Genomic DNA, 18502 nt, shown 5'->3' with positions numbered 1-18502 from the left:
AAAATTTACAAATTGGGTCAAATTAAGCGTCACGACAAGTCATGGTGGCAATTGAGCGTCACTGGTAGCAGGCAAAAACCGTCATTTTGGGCAAGAGTTGATGTCATGGAAGCAGTCAATCGACAGTAGGCCGGTTTCACTAGCAGTCGATAGTCATGACAAGATTTGGGCGTCGATCTTCACGGCAGCGAGATCTAGGTTCAATCTTCAAGGTGACAAGATTTAGGCATCGATCTTCATGACAGTAGTTGATGGGATGGGTTTCGCGCAATCGATTTGGAGGTCTAGGTATCGGTAAGCCCAAAACGACGTACATGTTTTGGGGGTTTAAGCGTTGATCTTCAAGCAAGATTTGGGGGTTTCCGTCACGTAGGGTGTTTCTTCACACAAAATAATGATCAGATTTGGAGGTTTAGGTATTAGTAAGGAAGCCAAAATGATGTCATTTAATTTCAATAATTGGGCTTTTCCTTGATGGTCATTGCCCATCAACGAATGATATTTTCTTGAAGGGCATTGCCCATCGAGAAAGAACACATTCGTGCGCCAAAGATCTAAATCCTACACGAATTTAATATTTGTTTTTACGGTTAGATTCGTTGATGGTTTGGCTCGTCAAATAACGTTTTTTTCTTGATAGCCTTTACCCATCAAGAAATAAGCTTGCTTGATGGGTTTTGCCTATCAAAAAATTCAAAAACCAAAAATCACTTCTTTTTTTCTTTTCTTTTTTTTTTCTTTTTAAAACTTACATATTTTATATCAAGAAATATATTTTTCTTGACGTGCATATACGTCAAGTTAAATATCAAAGTTTATTATGTTGAGAAAAGTATTTTCTTGATGGTATTTTACCATGACCATCAAGAAAACAAAAAATCTATATGTCAAGAAAGGTCAAATTTATAGTAGTGCGATCATGGTTTCAATTAATTTTCAACAAATTAAATTTTAGTTTCCTAAAGAAAGCTCATTAGCTAGCCAAGTAATTAGCTAACCTACAATACATATTACTTATCATAGTTATCATTACTAATAAAATTATTACATAAATCTCATAACCGAATCCTTTCAATGATCTTATTAGCCTCTGGCCTATACCTACAAATACATGAAAATTATTTGTAGATATTAAGATTAATGAAAGAAATTGAAAACTCGAGTAATAGTGTTTTTACCAAAATTTAGCCCTATGCAAAATAAATTATAAAAATTAATTTTAATACCTTAAACATACTTTTTGGCTAATTTCAGGCTACTGACACGATTTTAAAGTTTCATAGCGAACACATTTTAATTTTGATATTAATCAAGCTAAAACTAGAAATATTGCAGAAACCGACAAAACAAAATTTTATATAGGTTTTAGGGAATGTTTTGAATCATTTTTCATTTTGATTAGAAAAATACATAGGTTTGTTAAGAACAATCCCTAAAGAAAATTGAATGTTAGAAAAAATTGTTCTTACCGTTAGATGTATTTTTCGTCTCTACCGTAAGGATAGATGGAGAAAACTTAAATATCTAAAGAGCTTGAAATAATGCTGGAATATATTAGAAAAGAGGGTATGAACATATTTGGGATCTATGAAATTTAATAGGAAAAGAATCACTATAAAAGTAGATTGAAAAAAGATCGTTTCTTACCGATTTGATGCTAATGTTGAACGATCTCGTGAGATCCAAGAACACCAATTGAAAAAACTTTTAAAACTCATTATTCTCCCTAAGAAGTATGATTTACAGCATTAGGATGGGGCTAGAGAAGAAATTTTCAGATTTCTTTAGTCTATCTTGAAGGATAAATAAAAAATCACCTAAATAACTTAAGAGACAAGGTTTTTGGAAAGTGATCAAGCTTTTATTCTCTCTCCTCCATGCATGCACGACCATGTAGTCTTCTAATGACATTTTTAGCTCCTCAATTCACCCATCTAAAATCTTATTTAGCCCAGGATGGAAGCTCAAAAGATTGGTTGATGCTAACTTAAGTTTTTTTACTAAGATTCTTCTTATTTTCTATGTACTATCTTTAACCAAGCATCAATGAATGAGTTTAAACTCTTATATTTTTAAATGTCTAATTTTCTTGTTTTACATTCTCAATAATTTAATTAAAAGTTTATGACAAAAATTATAAATAACAAGACCATACATCCACATAATTAATATCACATTCTTACGAAGTTAACTAATCTTCTGCTTATACTTATTCTCCCCTTCATTCAAATAACTAAACACTATTACAAAATCTACATTACTTGACACTTATAGTTTTTAATTACTTGACACTTATAGTTTTTAATTGCTTGACGTTTATGTGGAAAAAAACGTCGAGTAATATGATTTTGGACAAAAAAATGTCAAGTAAAAGGGTTAAAAAAGCGGAGATTGATGGAATATTTCGGATATTTTCACGTAAACCTTTACTTGACACGATTTTCGTGTCAAGTTATATAAGGTCTTACTTGACATTTTTTTTCGTGTCAAGTAAAAAGGTTAAAAAAACGGAGATTGACAAAATATTTCGGATATTTCATAGGCCTCCAATTATGTGCCGCTCATCGTCTACTTCTACTAAGCGATCGTGTAGCCGAGCTAAGCAATTGTGTAACATTTGATAGGCGATCATATAGTATTTGATAGGAAATCATATAGAAACTGGTAAATGATCGTGTAGTTCCAGGTAAGCGATCATGGGTGTTTGTGGGCAATCGTCTAGTGTTACTCAGCGATCGTGTAGCTTTTGGTAGGCGATCGTATAGCATTTGGTAGGCGATCGTATAGAAACTGGTAAGCGATCGTGTAATGTTTTGTAAGCGATCGTGTAGTTCCGAGTAAACGATTGTGGGGTGTTTGTGGGCGATCATCTAGTGTTACTCAACGATCGTGTAGTAGAGCTCAGCGATCATGTAGCTTTTGGTAGGCGATCGTATAGAAACTGGTAAGCGATCGTGTAATGTTTTGTAAGCGATCGTGTAGTTTCGGGTAAGCGATCGCGGGGTGTTTTTGGGTGATCCTCTAGTGTTACTTAGCGATTGTACAGCAGAGTTAAGCGATCGTATAGACACTTTATTTTTTACTCAGTGATCGTGTAGAGACTTTATTTTTCATTTCCCTCTCAAATTAAAAACTCTCTCTCCTCCTTTACTTTACTCAACGATCGTGTAGAGACTTTATTTTTTGTTTCCCTCCCTTTCTCATTTTCATTTCCCTCTCAAATTAAAAACTATTTCTTTCCTCCTTCACCATCTCACACACGACCTTCCCCTTCCCCCCATTTTTTTCTTTTTTCCAGGTGTCTGAGAGCCCTAGCCGTCGTCAACCTTTATTCTCCCCTCGCCTCTGTTCGCGCCGTTGTTATTGAGTTTTTCATTCCGTTGTCTGCTCAGCCGTGCCAACCCTTTCCCTCGTCGTCTGCTCAGCTTCGCCAGTCGCCAGTTATGCATGTCGTTCGCGAGTCTTCAGCCCTGCCAAGATTTGTAGCCAAATGCCCCCAACCGCTTCCGTCGCTTCAGCCGCGCCCAGTTCTATAGCCGAACGCTTCCGTCACTTTCATCGGTCCCCAATCGGAATGCCCCCAAACGATTCGGTCCCTTCTGTCCCCAACTATAAGTACACTACAAATATATTTCGTCGCTTCAGGTTGGATTCTCCCAACCGCTCAGATCTGTAGCCAAGTACACTAGTGAACGCCCTCAACGCACCCATTATGTTTGGGTCATAGATTCAGGTTGTAGCAGAGTTTGAAGATTGAAAGCGTGTTGTGCAGGGTTACAAGGTTTTGACTTTGGCAAATTTTGGAAACTTTTAGTAACTTGTTATTAAACTTTGGTTTGATGTATATTCAGATTGGACAAATAGATCAGTGTATGAGTGTTCTTGTTCCTCTTTTGTTTTCTTTTCAGGGAAGTTGGTCGAGGCTCGAGTGAAGCATCGATTTGAGCAAACACTTCGGGTAAGTGCTTTGGATGTATTTGAATGAATTTGTGATTGGAGTTTTAATGTAGCATCTTTGGTAATTATTTGCTTGTTTGAATGTTTGATGATGAGATTAATTTTGAAGTGTTGAAAGGAGTTGAGTTACTGTCCAATAGGTTTGAGACCGATCTTGGCAAGGTTTTGGTAAGTTTGGAGGTTAGTGTTAATAGTTCTTTGTTACCCATTGAAGTATTGGTTCAATAATTGAGTTATTTTCAATTTTTTATGTTCAATTCAAAGATTTCAAGGGATTGGAGCCACTATCCAACAAAGTTAACGATATTTGGACATTTTGATAGGTATTAAAGCCTTAAAACTCTTTAGAATTGTTACATAGTTGCTAGAATTTTTGTTTTGTAACCATTATTATTGAACTTTTCGTAGGTTGGATTACGTTGTTGTATTTTAACACTTATTTATATATTTTGAAATTTGATGTTATCGCCCTTTATTCTATTTTGTAGGTTGACTTGCTTAATCATGGCTTGCCTGATCCTTAGTTCTCGATCTTTAGATTTCAAAGATCAATATATAGATTAAATAATGTACTTTGTTGAGAGGTTCTTTATTAAACAATTTTTCACTTTTGTGTTTGTTGAAAGCTAAGTTTTATATACAAAAGCATAGTTGAGATTTTATTTTGTGCATGTACATTGAAAGAGAAATATTATTGTAATTTGTGAGGAGTGTTCATAGTTGAACATATGGATTTTTAGTGAATATATTGAGTTGATAGATCTTAAATGTATAATGTTTATTTATTTGATGTAATTGTATTATTGGAATAATGAGAATATCGATTGGGCATTTAATTTGAAAATAAAAAGACATATACTTACACATAAAAAACGTCAAAGAGTATCACACTATACTTGATATTCGAATAAACTTGACATACCACCACTGTCAAGTGTATTATCTTTTTTGACATGAAAATTGTATCAAGAAACATATTACTTGATGTTTTTTCAGAGTCAAGTTATCACACTATACTTGACATTCGAATAGTTAACGCTTTTATAAGTGTCAAGTATACCCTTTACTTGACATTGAAAAAACGCCAAGTAATCCAATTTCTGTAGTAGTGAAATATAAATACAACTAAGTTATTAATATTTAGTATTAATGATGTACAAAAAAAGTATTAAAATCAACTTTGAACAAGAATTGAATAAACTTAGTAGTTCTCAATTATCTCAAATTAAATTTCCAATGGGCCATACACTAAATTTAAATAGCTTCTTAAACTAGTTATTTAAATTAAAAAAGCATAATTATATTTTAAAATTATGAAAATACCCTTAACAATTGTTCGGGTCATTACAGTTTAGCTTGATATGCTGCTGGCTTTACAAGTTCTATAGGTTTATGTGATTCTTCCATTTTGGAAGATGTCGGGTGCGTTTCCGACTTCCCGAGTTGGGTGTTAAATATAATTCTTGGTGACTTCAGTTTCTTTACCCCAAATTGAGTGGTCTTTATTAAAAGAAGATAACAAAATACCTTAAATCTCATCTTCTTCATCTTCTTCACTTAGCCACCCCCAAAATCTCATTTTCTCCTTTGCAATCTCATGTCTTCGATCGTTGGTTCAGCAACTCTTTCTTGAATTCCACCATCTTGACTAGCTTTTAATGACCACCCTCACCAGGTTGCCGACCTTTTTTTCGCTTGCATACATATTTTCTGCTTTTGTTTCTACTTTGAACATCATTTTCAACAATGATGTTCTGGGATTGATAATATTTATTGGATTTAGCGTTAAAAATAACATTTATTGAATTAACATCGATAATTCTTTAGTGATGACGGTCAATTGATAACATTTACTATCTACGAGTTTTAGGGCATAAAACCTTACATTGTTGTCCTTATTCTTAAGGGTTACCGAAGTTTCCGCAATGGTGTGTGGGTGATTAACGAAGTTTGTGATATTACAGAGAGCTTATTCTTTGTCTTTTGTTAGTGTGCTCAAGAGATCTCTAAAGCTTGCTGATCACTTCAACATCCCTGGTGTTTTCTCTGTAGATTCCCTCCAGAGCCTTCCTTCTGATGGCCCTGCCTTCATTGTTACCTCTGTATTACCAACAGCTCTCCACGATTTCGTCGAAATTGTTTTCCAAAACAATGAGAATACCGTGCAGTCCTTCCACCTTGATGGTTATGATTTCTGGGTGGTTGGGTAAGTCTAATGTTCTGTTCTCTGCTGCTACCATGTTTCATGTCCAAATCTTGACATTTTTCCTTCGTGGCAATATGATAGGTATGGCTATGGACAATGGAGTTAAGACAGCAGAAACTCCTACAATTTAGTAGATGCTCTTACCAGACACACTGCACAGAGATCCAATGAGCAAAATGGTCACATGGAATGAAGATGATGAGACTCCCTACAACTGGTTTGGTGTCAAAAGCAATCATACGTCTAATGGTCACATCGTTATGAAGTTGCAATTCTTTTGCATATTCATTTGCCAACAACAACTTTACTGGTAAAATTAATTTTGTTCTTTCTCACCTTGGAGGAAGTCCATTGTTGTATACATCCATAAGTTTCTAATGATCCCTATAGATTGCTCGTCATCTTCCCTCACATAAAGGATCATATTGGGTGATTTTTAATTTTTCTTCTGGAATGTTTAGATATTATGTATTTTTGGTTCTAGAATGTCTAGATAGAGTGTATTTGTGGTATTCGTGTTGTTTTTTAAGCAATGTATCTATGCATTTTCATTTGTACTTAATTTTGTTGTTTTAGGGTAGTTTCGTCATTTACTAATTAGTATTTTTTATTATATAAATTCGTTTTGCTATTTTTATAATTTTGAAACTTTTTTGCCAATTTTTCAAATTAAACTTTAAAAATTGTTGTTTCTCTTGTCAACCATATCTTTTTCAATATATATATATACCCTAAACATTGGGTTGTTTCAATTTAAACCTGAATTTTGGTAAGTGTATCAATTTAAACCCCCTCTAAATTTTGTTGGTGTAAAAACTTATAATTTGAGTAAATTAAACTCTTAAATTTTCATAAGTCAATCAATTTAGACCATTTATTACAATTACATTTGAAAATCATCTATGTAATAAACCTCAAATGCATGTAGACTTTTTCAAATGTCCATTTTACAAAATGGATGATATGAGTAAATGTTTGAACGATTCTCTAATGAAATTTTGGCTAAGTATCTAAGTTGATTTATTCATGAAAGTTAAGGAATTTGATTGATATAATTATAAATTTCATAGAGGTTTTTGTAAATGGAATGTAATGGAGGGTGTAAATGATACATTTACAAAAGTTAGGGTTTAAATTAATACAATTGTTAGTCCAGAGTTTAAGTTGATATAACCACTAAAGTTTAGGAATATAAATTGATATTTTCTATATATTTTAAATTTTAGTGTTTTTCATAATTCATGATTGACTTAGTCAATATCTTAATTGGGGTTAAAATAACTTTCTGTAACAAAGTAAATTTTTAGGGCTCATTTGGTATAATCTATGTTTTAAGATTTAGTGAGTTAGGCAATACATGTTTGGTAAGTAATTTGTAATACGTTTTCTAAAATTGTTTTTGCATTTGTGATCCAAGTCATGCACAATTTAACATCTTTATGTCTCAGTATATCCAAATGCAAGCGTATACATATTTTGAATTTTAAATTTGAATTAGAATAAAAAAGATAAATAATAAATCTAGTATTTTAGATCCGATTCATTTTTCTTTTAAATTACAATATGTATTATTTACTCACATGAAACTTAATAATAATAATAATACAAAATTTTAAACCTAAACCATGTTCATAAATCAAGTAATAATATTTATATTTAACTTAGATATTTAGTAGGTAATTACTACAACTAACACTACGAGAATTTTGATTTTTTCCAACGAAAGAAAAATCATCGGGATAATCTAGTTTTCCCAACGCTTGTATTGAGGCGTCGGGAATAAATTATCTCCCGACAGATGTTTGATTAGGGTCGGGATAAATTAGTTATCCCGACGGTAATCCAAATACCGTCAAGAGAATCGACCTTGCCCGACAATTGTATGACCGTCGGGAAAGGGTTAATTCTAAAAAAGATATTAGAATTTTTTATTGAAGTTCTCCCAACGGTGGTAGGTACAGCTGTCGGGAGATCTTGGTTAGCCCGACGAATTTCGGGCATGTGTCAATTTTTAAAAAATATATTAGAATTTGTTTATTGAAGATCACCCGACGGTCGTTCGAACGACTGCCGAGAAGCCCACGGTTTTTTTAAGCCATCAAAATAGGACAATTTTTTTTAAAAAATTAAGAATTTTTTTAGAGCTTTCCCGATGGTGACCCAAAGAACCGTTGGGAGTAACTACTTATCCCAATGGTTTTTCCACCGGTGGAAGAGGGTCGATTATAACCCTCCTTCCCCTTATTTTTCCCACCGCATGTGACCTTTCTCATTTTCTCTCTAACCCCAAACATCTGTTTCTCTCCTCCCCGCACAGATCGACTGTCACACAGATCATCGTTCGATGCTGTTGCCTCCGTTCACCGTCCTCTCCTCCCTGCCGTTTGTTGTTCTCCATCCTCTCCTCCCTGTCGTTCGTCGTTTGCCGCCAGTGACCTTTCCCATCTTCGGTCTCTTCTTCTTCATTTTCATTATCATTTCCATTTCCTACTCCTTTTTTTCTTTTTAATCTATCTCCACTCTTATTATTTCTTTTTGATTCTTCTTTGCCTCGTCGTTTACGTTTTCTTGCGATTTTTTGGTGAGTTTTTATGGTTTTGGTGATATCTAAAGTAATTTTTGCTTATCGCTTTGTTTTGGTCGTTGTTCTGTCCAAACACGCACATTTATGTACTTATCGCTTTATTTTATTTTTGCTTATACATTTTACGCTTGTTGTTGATTGAGTTGTTTTGTGCTTAATAATTCGTATTTTTGTTTTATTGATTTGTTGATTTATGTTCTTGCTTGCGTAGAAATTTATGCCAGAATTCCTTTGTGAAACTTGCTGATTGTTGTTGATGTTCTTGGACAATTTTCTTCGTTTTAAGATTTTTTCCTATTGAGTGTGAATTTAATTTCTACTTGTTTATTTCTTTTACTTTTCAGTGTGATTGACTTTTTTTTTTGTTTCTGCATTAGTAATTAATGTGTGTACGAAAAGTAGTAGATATATGTTCATTGCGATTGCCCAACAATATATTTGGTACTTTCTTTTCTCCTAAGTTGTAAGTTTGTAGTATTGTATATGTCTTGATTTGTTTGTTTTGTTTTGCACAATGAAAGATAATAATTAAGTAAGATAAGAAGATCATCTTAATGATACGGAATAATCATGTAAATATGATCTTCTTTTTCATTTCACAACTTACATTTGTTGTATAACATATATATTTTTGTTTGCATAGGAACAATGATAGGTCTTACAGCTCATGAAAGATAAATCGAGTTAGGTATGAAATCTTCAATTTTCGTAGTAAACTAATTATATTGGGTTTAAAGTTAGTATAGGGGTAAATGTATGATTATGATTAAGTTTAAGTTGGGTTTCAAGTTCTATATTGAGTTTTGGATTGAAATATGTAAATTTGAGTTGGTTTGTTTCAATTCATTAATGTTCTTAGTTGAGTTTGAAGTTTTATATTCATTTTGAGATTGATATTGGTATATTGAGCATTAAACTTATTTAAATTTGTATTTTGTAGGTATCTCGTGATTTATGTTGAAGATGCTTCTCCTGACATGCTTAGTTAGGTTGTAGAATTGAGTTTTATAGGTAGTTTGTTATTATGTAATGTTATTTCGAAGTTAAAGATTTGTGGATGTTATGTTATATTTCAAAAAAATAGCATTAGTAGTTATTTACTTGACAAATACTTAAGATTCAAACATGTTTATTTGTAAAATTATTATAGTTTATTTGATATTTCTAAGATTCAAATAGGTACGATATTTGTAAAAAATAGAACAGAAATAAAATATAGTAAATAAAGAAAAAATCAATGACTTATATCTCGACGGTCTAGGGGTTGGAAATGGTGTAATTTCACCCTAAAATAGTTCAAGTAACTTTTGCCAGCGGTAGTATCGTACAGAAAGCGTCGGGATAAGTAACAATATCCCGACGACCAAAAAAACCATCGGCATAAGCTGAATTCTCCCAACAGTTGTAATTTATTCTTATCATCGGGAGAAATGACTTGTTCCGATGTCAAACGGAACCGTCGGCATAAGTTCACATCTCCCGACGGTTGTAATTTATTTTTACCATGGGGAGAAAGGATTTATCCCGGAGGTTTCGTTTAGGGTTGACAAAAAGTCCTCATCCTTGATCCATCAAGATATCTTTTTTTCCCTACGACACGGCTTTTTTGGGTTGGGAAAGGTTTTCCCGACAGTACTTTCTCGATGATTTTGCCGACGATTGGATTACCGTCGGGATAGGTTTTGCCGACGATTTTTAAAACTTTTGCTGACGGTTTCTATCATCGGAAAATGCCTAAATTCTTGTAATGTAATTTTATGGTTTATAAATATATTATCAAAAAAAATTCGAACAATTATTCAAATTATAATTCAATTTTTGAATTTACTACCAATCACATATCTGACCACATGAAATAAAACTTTATTTTTGTTGAATCCTCAGTTTTCACAATTGAGATTGCCTACCCAAGAGACACTTAATTTTTTTAATATTAATTTGTAATGAGAAATTGTTTTAAATGACAAAACTGTTGAAAATATCTTCAAATATAACAAAGAAAACAAACATGAAGTTTTTTCAAGAGACTGAGGAAACTTTTTTTCATTTTGCTATATTTGCAAATAAGTTGGCCCGATTTGTTATATATGAAGACAACTTGTTAATTTATGTATTTCCAAATTTGTAATAATTTAGTTCATATGTTTAATAAAGTATCAATTTAGTATTTCAACTTGTTATGATTCAGTCCCTATTATAATGATACTATTTAGAATCAATGAAATTTCTTATACATGTAGATTGATAGAATTGATAAGAAAAGTTTGTTTATAAACTATAAAGACTAATTAGTCGTTACGTAATCAAAATTGACAATTAAGTTTGATGAGATTTCTCACAATAGGGACTTAATTGTTACAATTTTAAAGTAGAGTGTCAATGCCAAATTTTGATAGGAAAAACGCACATGACCTTCATGTGACAACACAATGGTAAATTTATAATTTGGGGAAGAATGTGACCTGTAAGATGGAAAAATCTGCACCACTGTTGTGATGCTTGCCACATAGGCTTCGATAAGTCATAAAGATTAACTGTGTATTAAGTAGAGCTTTTCAGTATTAGAATGGATTTACTTCCTTTGTAGTCATAAAATGATATATTTATAGTGAAATCCCGACTTAGGGCATCTATCTCCAAGTTTCCAAGTCATATTAGGTTATCTCTTGAGTCAAACGGGCTAGGAATGCATTTATCATACCCTGTTCATCCAACTTGGAGGCTTAGCCTCGATCTCACCTTGATCGGGGCTGAGGCCGAAAAGGCTGGTTTGGGCTTTTGACCCAAACTATCCTCTTCTCAAGCCTTAAATAGGTCATGGTACACTCCATTCACCGAATGGAGAGGGTTGGCCTCGACCTTATCCATGGCCGAGACCGATGCCGACTGAGCTACTTTGGCTCAAAGCTGGAGTAGACCTTTTCCTTAAGTTTATCTCATCTTGTTGGCTCGATTGCTTATTGTTAGCTCTCAAAAAAACTATTATTCCTAGCTTAATTAAGACTCGTTATCGAATTTTATGTGTATATTTTCCTATTGTGTAGGTACCGAGCAATCAACAGGTAGAATTAATCATTTGGTGAAGAATAGGGTTAATTTGAAGCAATTTGGATTTGAGCATATTAATCATTTGGTGAAGAATGGAGTTGATTGGGCTAAGTTTGACGTTCGTGCAACGCTTGGAGGCATAGATTGTGATGTAGGGGAGCATTGCAACGCTGCCCCAAGTGTCACAACGCTCTGAAAATTCAACATCACCACCATTGCAATGCATCCTGACGCTTCACTCCAACGCTTGGGAACAGAAGGCCCAGCATTGCAACACTCCCCTAGAGTGTTGCGATACTACAACGATTGACGAACGGAGAGCAAAGCGTGCATGCAAGTGAGCGTTTGCCATAGTGTTGGACTTCTTCCTTGACACTCCTGATCGAATGCTTTAGCATTGCAATGCTATTTCTAGCATTACGACGCTGCTTCGTTTTCTATAAATATTTCTCTTGGGTCTAACTCAAAATATACTGAACTTTGGAGGCCGAATTGATGGAAGTCAAAATTAATCTTCATTCTTCCTTTCCCTTCAGAATTCAGTATCTTTAGGTTAGTTTTTCTTTTTGTTTTGGGTTGTAATCGACGGATTGGATGTATATCTCGGATTTGTCTATGAATTAAGAGGTAACTCTTATCTAATTTCTTTGAGCAAGAGCCCTATGTTTATTTTCTTGAAGGTTTTCTAATTAATTTAACTGAATTGTTGTGGATACTTTGGGTGGATTTGATTTATTATTAATGGAATTTTTATAAATTGGTCTGACAAATTAATTTAACGAAGTTCTTGTTTGCAGTATCGTCATAGCCTAGGCAATATTGATTGATTTAGTTGCGCATATTAGGATCGCATATGTGAAGTCTAGGTTTTTTCTAACCAAATGCATGTATACTCTAGTATAATCTTTCCCAAACAAATCATGCTATAAGATATGACTTTCTGGCTTGTAGTATGTCTCAACAATTGAACCCTTTCTTAGTGTTTTTCAGTTTTAACTTGTATGTCGCTAAGAAAGAAAAGTTTTAAACTGAACTAGAGCTGGTTTGGATTTTTATCAAAATTGGCTAATTGGGCTATTAGATTTTCTAATAGGTGTAGGGGTTGACAAATTCAGTGAAATTAATTGATGCCTAATGAAAGAAATTACATAGGAAACTCTCTCTTGCTTTAGAAATTAGATAGACTCCTATTCTAGATTAAATTTATCTTTTTATTTTAATTTCACGCATATATCTCTTCCACACCAACCCCTCTATTTATTGCTTTAGTTAGAGAATTAACTTAACGAAACCAATTGCGCTTCTCTATGCATCGACTCGGACTTACCACTGTTACTACATTAAAATAGTGATAGGAGTAGTTCAGTATTATAAATTTTCTTTTGATCAAGTCTGAAGCTTATTAACGATGTAAGTTTCGGGCTTGTTAAAAATGGCGCCATTGTTGGGGATCGAAGCAAGCCAATTAATATCTTTTAGTTAGAATTGACTATTAAACTTTAAAAACCAAAAAAATATATATTTTTTCCTTTTGTGTCTACTTGTTTTTCAATTGCCAGAAAATATAAACATTTATGCGCATCAAGTAAGCTATGTAAAACAACGGCAAACACCAGAAGTAAAAGAGATTCGTGAGCTTAGAGATCAAATATCTGAGCTATCCTCTATTGTTCAAGTTATGGCTAATATGCAAATACAGGATTTGCATGGTTCTAAGTGCAAATACAATCTTTCTTGGGAGTGGCCTAGCCAAACGTTGTATTCATCTGCCAATTCAGGTATTTCTTTGGAGGATATAGTTAGGGCACTTTCTAATCGCTCTGTTGAGTTTTTGCAGGAGTGCCCCAACAATTATCAAGTACTCATCAGTTTCCAGCAGGATGACCTCTATTTTGTACATGAGGTTAGAGCTGAGCTTCAGAGTCTGAGTGACCACATCGTTGAGATCATTGAATCAGTTAGGAAACTAAAGGAGTCTTGGGAATCACCATCTTCTGAGGATGCCGAGTTGAGAGTGGAGATACGAGCATCAATAATTCCGCAGAGCAACTGGTCCCTCAAATTTCTAATCAGGGTAAGACGTTGGATTTCTTAATGTGTGAACGTGCTAATGATCTTTTTGAGTGTGCAGGAAATCGTTTAGAGTTGTCCTACGTCTGTGGCATTGAGGCCGACCTTGTGATGAAATACGCATGGACCGATTCAGATGACGATGTTTATCCTTTGCCATTCCAAGAACAAGTTTGTGTGGTTAAGTATGAGTATGAGCTTAATTTGGAAGAAATCCAGTTAAGAGAGTCAGGGCTTCCAAGCCTCGTTTTGTTCTTTGTATTGGTATTCCTCTTATTTTTTAATTTTGCTCACCTTCACCTCATGAGTCAGTAGACTCAGTTGAGTCAGAGTCTTTATTTTTTGTTGAGTAAGTCCTTGAGTCTTTTGATTTTTCTTTTTCCTTTTTTTCAAACAAAATTAAAAATACCAAATTCGATCTGTCATGGTTCTCTTCAAAAGATGAAAAGCCTTATAGGGTTACTGGACTATATCGACTCATCCAAGAAGAGACCAGAGAAATACGAGAATTTTTTTGTTCCTTGATAGGAGACAGGTCGCGTCGAGCAACCAACGTTAAAAATTTGTGCTTCTTGGAGGCAGCCAGGTTTTAAAAAAAAAATTTGCTTCTTTTCTTTCTTATTTTTATTCTTTCTTTCTTTTTAGTTTTTCTAGCTTTTTGTTTGTTTTGTAGGTTTTCTTTTGTATTTTTTCTTTTATTTTTCTCTTTTTGTAGGCCTCTCTGGAGCCTAATCTTGAGCGAGGAGGAGATGCCCGACCACACCATCTCGTGAACGACATTGTATTAGGAGGGTTTTCTAATCCCTTGTTTTTATCCTTTTGAGCTTTAGTTGAGATACATTGAGGACAATGTATTATTTTAAGTTGGGGGTGGAGTATCTGTCAGGTAGTTTTTATTAGTTTAGGGTCCTTGAGTGCTGTGCTCGGACTATGTTGTGTACTTGATTTCCTTGCTTGCTATTTGCTATGTTATTATTATGATAGTTTATGAGCACTCTTCCTGTGATAAAATTTGCATGAAGGAACGTTAGGAATGCATGATCATGATTTTAGCCCAACTTTAAAATTTTTTCTTATCTCTCATGCATCTTTAAGTCATTGTTTTGCGAAATTAAAGACTTGTGTTCTGAGAATTGGGTTATCTGGTTTATATTTTTGTTGTCACTCCGAAAGGTTCACATTTGACTTAGGAGTAACTATACTTGTTTTAGAGAAAAACTAGAAAAGGTGGATAAAATAGGGCCTACTGTGAATAAAAAAAGAGAGAGAAAAGAAAAATAAAGAAAAGAAAATTAGTTTCACTTCTGGACAAAAAATAAAAAGAAAAAAGGCATAAAAAATGAGGCATATGCTAGCGTGCTTGCAAAAAAAAAAAAATTGTGTGTGTGTTATGGATAGAGGTGAAAAGAGCTACCTCTGCCGTGCCTAGTTAGGGCCTACGAGAGAAGAATGATAGGTTTCCAATGGTGGGGAGTGACTCTAGGTAAAATAAATGCCCTTTATGTTTTTTTTTTGTGTGTGTTTAGGCACCCTTGTCTTAATGTTGCCCTCTATTTTACAAGTATGGTATGTCCAAGGTTGATAACCGAGCCAGAGTAAGGGAAAACGGGATGAGGACCTTGTAAAACTTTTCCGGGCTGTGCAAGCTTAACTAGCAAAACTCTAGGCTCATTTATGCATGAATAGATTAAGAACCATTCTTAAACTTGTGCTTCATTGATTGATCATAATTGATTTTCGTTCTTGATTTCAAATTTCATTCTAATTGACTGTTAAAACTGGAGTAACAACATTGTGAATTAAGCTAGCATGTCTTTAATTATTTCATATTCTATTTTGTGTGCTCCTACCTTGCTCGAGACGAGCAAGAATTAAGTTGAGGGTGTTTGTTAGCTCTCAAAAAGAGTTATTATTCCTAGCTTAATTCGGACTCGTTATCGGATTTTACGTGTTTATTTCCCTATTTTGTAGGTATCGAGCAATCAAGAGGTAGAACTAATCATTTGGTGAAGAAACTGGTTAATTTGAAGTAATTTGGAGTTTATTTGAGCATTCGGGCTTCAAATGAGTCAAAATGACCAAAATGCCCCTACCTAAGCGTCACAATACTCAAGATTGGCCTAAGTCTGACGCTCATGCAACACTTGGAGGCATACATCGTGATGCAGGGGAGCCTTGCAATGCTGCTCTGAGCGTCACAACCCTTTGAATGTTCAACATCACCATCGTTGCAACGCATCTTGACGCTTCACTCCAACGCTAGGGACAAAATACCCAATATTGCAACGCTTTTCTAGAGCATTCCGACGTTATGACAATTGACGAACGGAGAGCGGAGCGCGTACGCAAGTGAGCATTGGCTATAGCGTTGGACTTCTTCCTTGATGCTCCTGATCGAATGCTTCAGCATTGCAACGTTATTTCTAGTGTTGCGACGCTGCCTCGTTTTCTATAAATATTTCTCTTTGGTCTAGGTCAAAATATGCTAAACTTTGGAGGCCGAATTGATGAAAGCCAAAGTTAATCTTCATTCTTCTTCCTTTCCCTTCAGAATTCAGTATCTTTAGGTTAATTTTTCTTTTTGTTTTGGGTCGTAATCGACGGATTGGATATATATCTCGAATTTGTCTATGAATTAAGATGTAACTCCTATCTAATTTCTTTGAGCAAGAGCCCTATGTTTATTTTCTTGAAGATTTTCTAATTAATTTAACTAAATTGTTGTGGATCCTTTGGGTAGATTTGATTTATTATTAATGGTATTTTTATAAATTAATCTGACAAATTAATTTATCGAAGTTCTTGCTTGTAGAATCGTCATAGCCTATGCAATATTGATTGATTTAGTTGCGCATATTAGGATTGCATGTGTGAAGTCTAGATTTTTTTTGACCAAATGCATGTATGCCCTAGTATAACCTTTCCCAAACAAATCATGCTATAAGATATGGCTTTTCGACTTGTAGTATGTCTCAACAATTGAACCCTTTCTTAATGCTTTTCAGTTTTGACTTGTACGTCGCTAAGAAGGAAAAGTTTTATATTGAATTAGAGCTGGTTTGGATTTTTATCAAAAATTGGCTATTTGGGCTATTAGATTTTCTAATAGGTTGAGGGGTTGACAGATTCAGTGGAATTAATGGATGCCTAATGAAAGAAATTACATAGGAAACTCTCTCTTGCTTTAGAAATTAGATAGACTCCTATTCTAGATTACATTTACCTTTTTATTTTAATTTCACGCATATCTCTTCCATACCAAACTCCCCCCCCCCAAGTTAGAAAATTACTTAACGAACTCAATCGCGCTTCTCTGCGAATCGACTCGGACTAACCACTGTTATTACGTTAAAGTAGTGATAGGAGTAGTTTGGCATTATAAATTTTCTTTTGATCATGTCTCAAGCTTATTAACGACATAAGTTTCAGACCTGTCACTAATATGTTTATTATCATTTTCTTAGCTTTGTAGCTTCTTCTTCTTCGCTATGTCGTTTCTAACCTTTAACCCAAAAATCACCCATAACATATGGAATCTAAATTGTTATATGTAAGAGCTTAAGCACTAAACACTATAAATTTGAATGCATTGAGACTATGTTACAAATTAAAGTTCAAAAACTAAATCTTTGCTCCTCTGGAAGTAGGGACCAAAAGTGATTTTTATCATTTAATTTGTTTTTTGTTAATGTATCTGAGAAGATCTCAATTATCATCTCCAAGTTCCATGACTTATCTTTTAGGTTAAATTACAATTTTAGTTCTTGAATTTTGATGTTTGTATTTATTTAGCCGAACACTTTCAACTTTGTATCTTATACGTCATTGATTTTTTTTTTTTTTTTAAAAAAAGAAGTTAAACTAATTATTAGATATAAGTTTAGATTATTTCTAATAGAACCCTAATGTTTCAATTTTATGTCTAGTAAATCAATGAATAAAAAATATAAAATAAAACTTTATGAACTAAATTTGTAATTTAAAAAAAAAATTAGAGATCAGATACACAAATTTTAAGCTTTAGGGATTAAATTAGGTGCCTATAAAGCTAATATGAGCATAATTCAATTGATTAATGGACATAACTTTTATAAAAAGTTCAGTTATAATCAATATATCTCATATTAATGTCTTTTTTTCTGTCTATCCAATGTATATACATGCATGATGAATTTTTCAACCTAAATAAAACATTTGTTCCAATATTTCTTATCATGTCTTTTGCATAAACGATTGCAATAAAGTTTATATATACACATTATTAAGAGATCATCGGTCGGTCGACATCAACTTTAGGCTCAAACTATCAAACCGACCCAACCACCAACATATCAATTTTGCTCAGTCAATGGTTGTCGAATTTAATTTGTTTTGAGTGTTTGACAAAGCTATCATGGATGCTAGGAGTTTGTGAAAGGAGCTTTTTATTAAAAAGAAAAGTATCTAAAGAGACTAGAGAGGGAGAAGACGAGAAAGAGATGAGAGAGGAGAAAAAAATAGTGGTATGTGATTGAACGACTATAGTATGTGGCGTGGCGACGCTTGGATCTCTTCGATGAAAGGTTGTTAAAAAGAAAAAGAGAGAGAGAGAAAAAAGCGAGAGAACGGAGAAACGATGGAATTTATGAGAAGTTTTA

The sequence above is a fragment of the Benincasa hispida genome, chromosome 9, assembly GCF_027475165.1.
Source record: "Benincasa hispida cultivar pf3 chromosome 9, pf3_genome.v1.1, whole genome shotgun sequence".
NCBI classification, from domain to species: domain Eukaryota; kingdom Viridiplantae; phylum Streptophyta; class Magnoliopsida; order Cucurbitales; family Cucurbitaceae; genus Benincasa; species Benincasa hispida.
Note: the sequence above shows the minus strand (reverse complement) of the source record.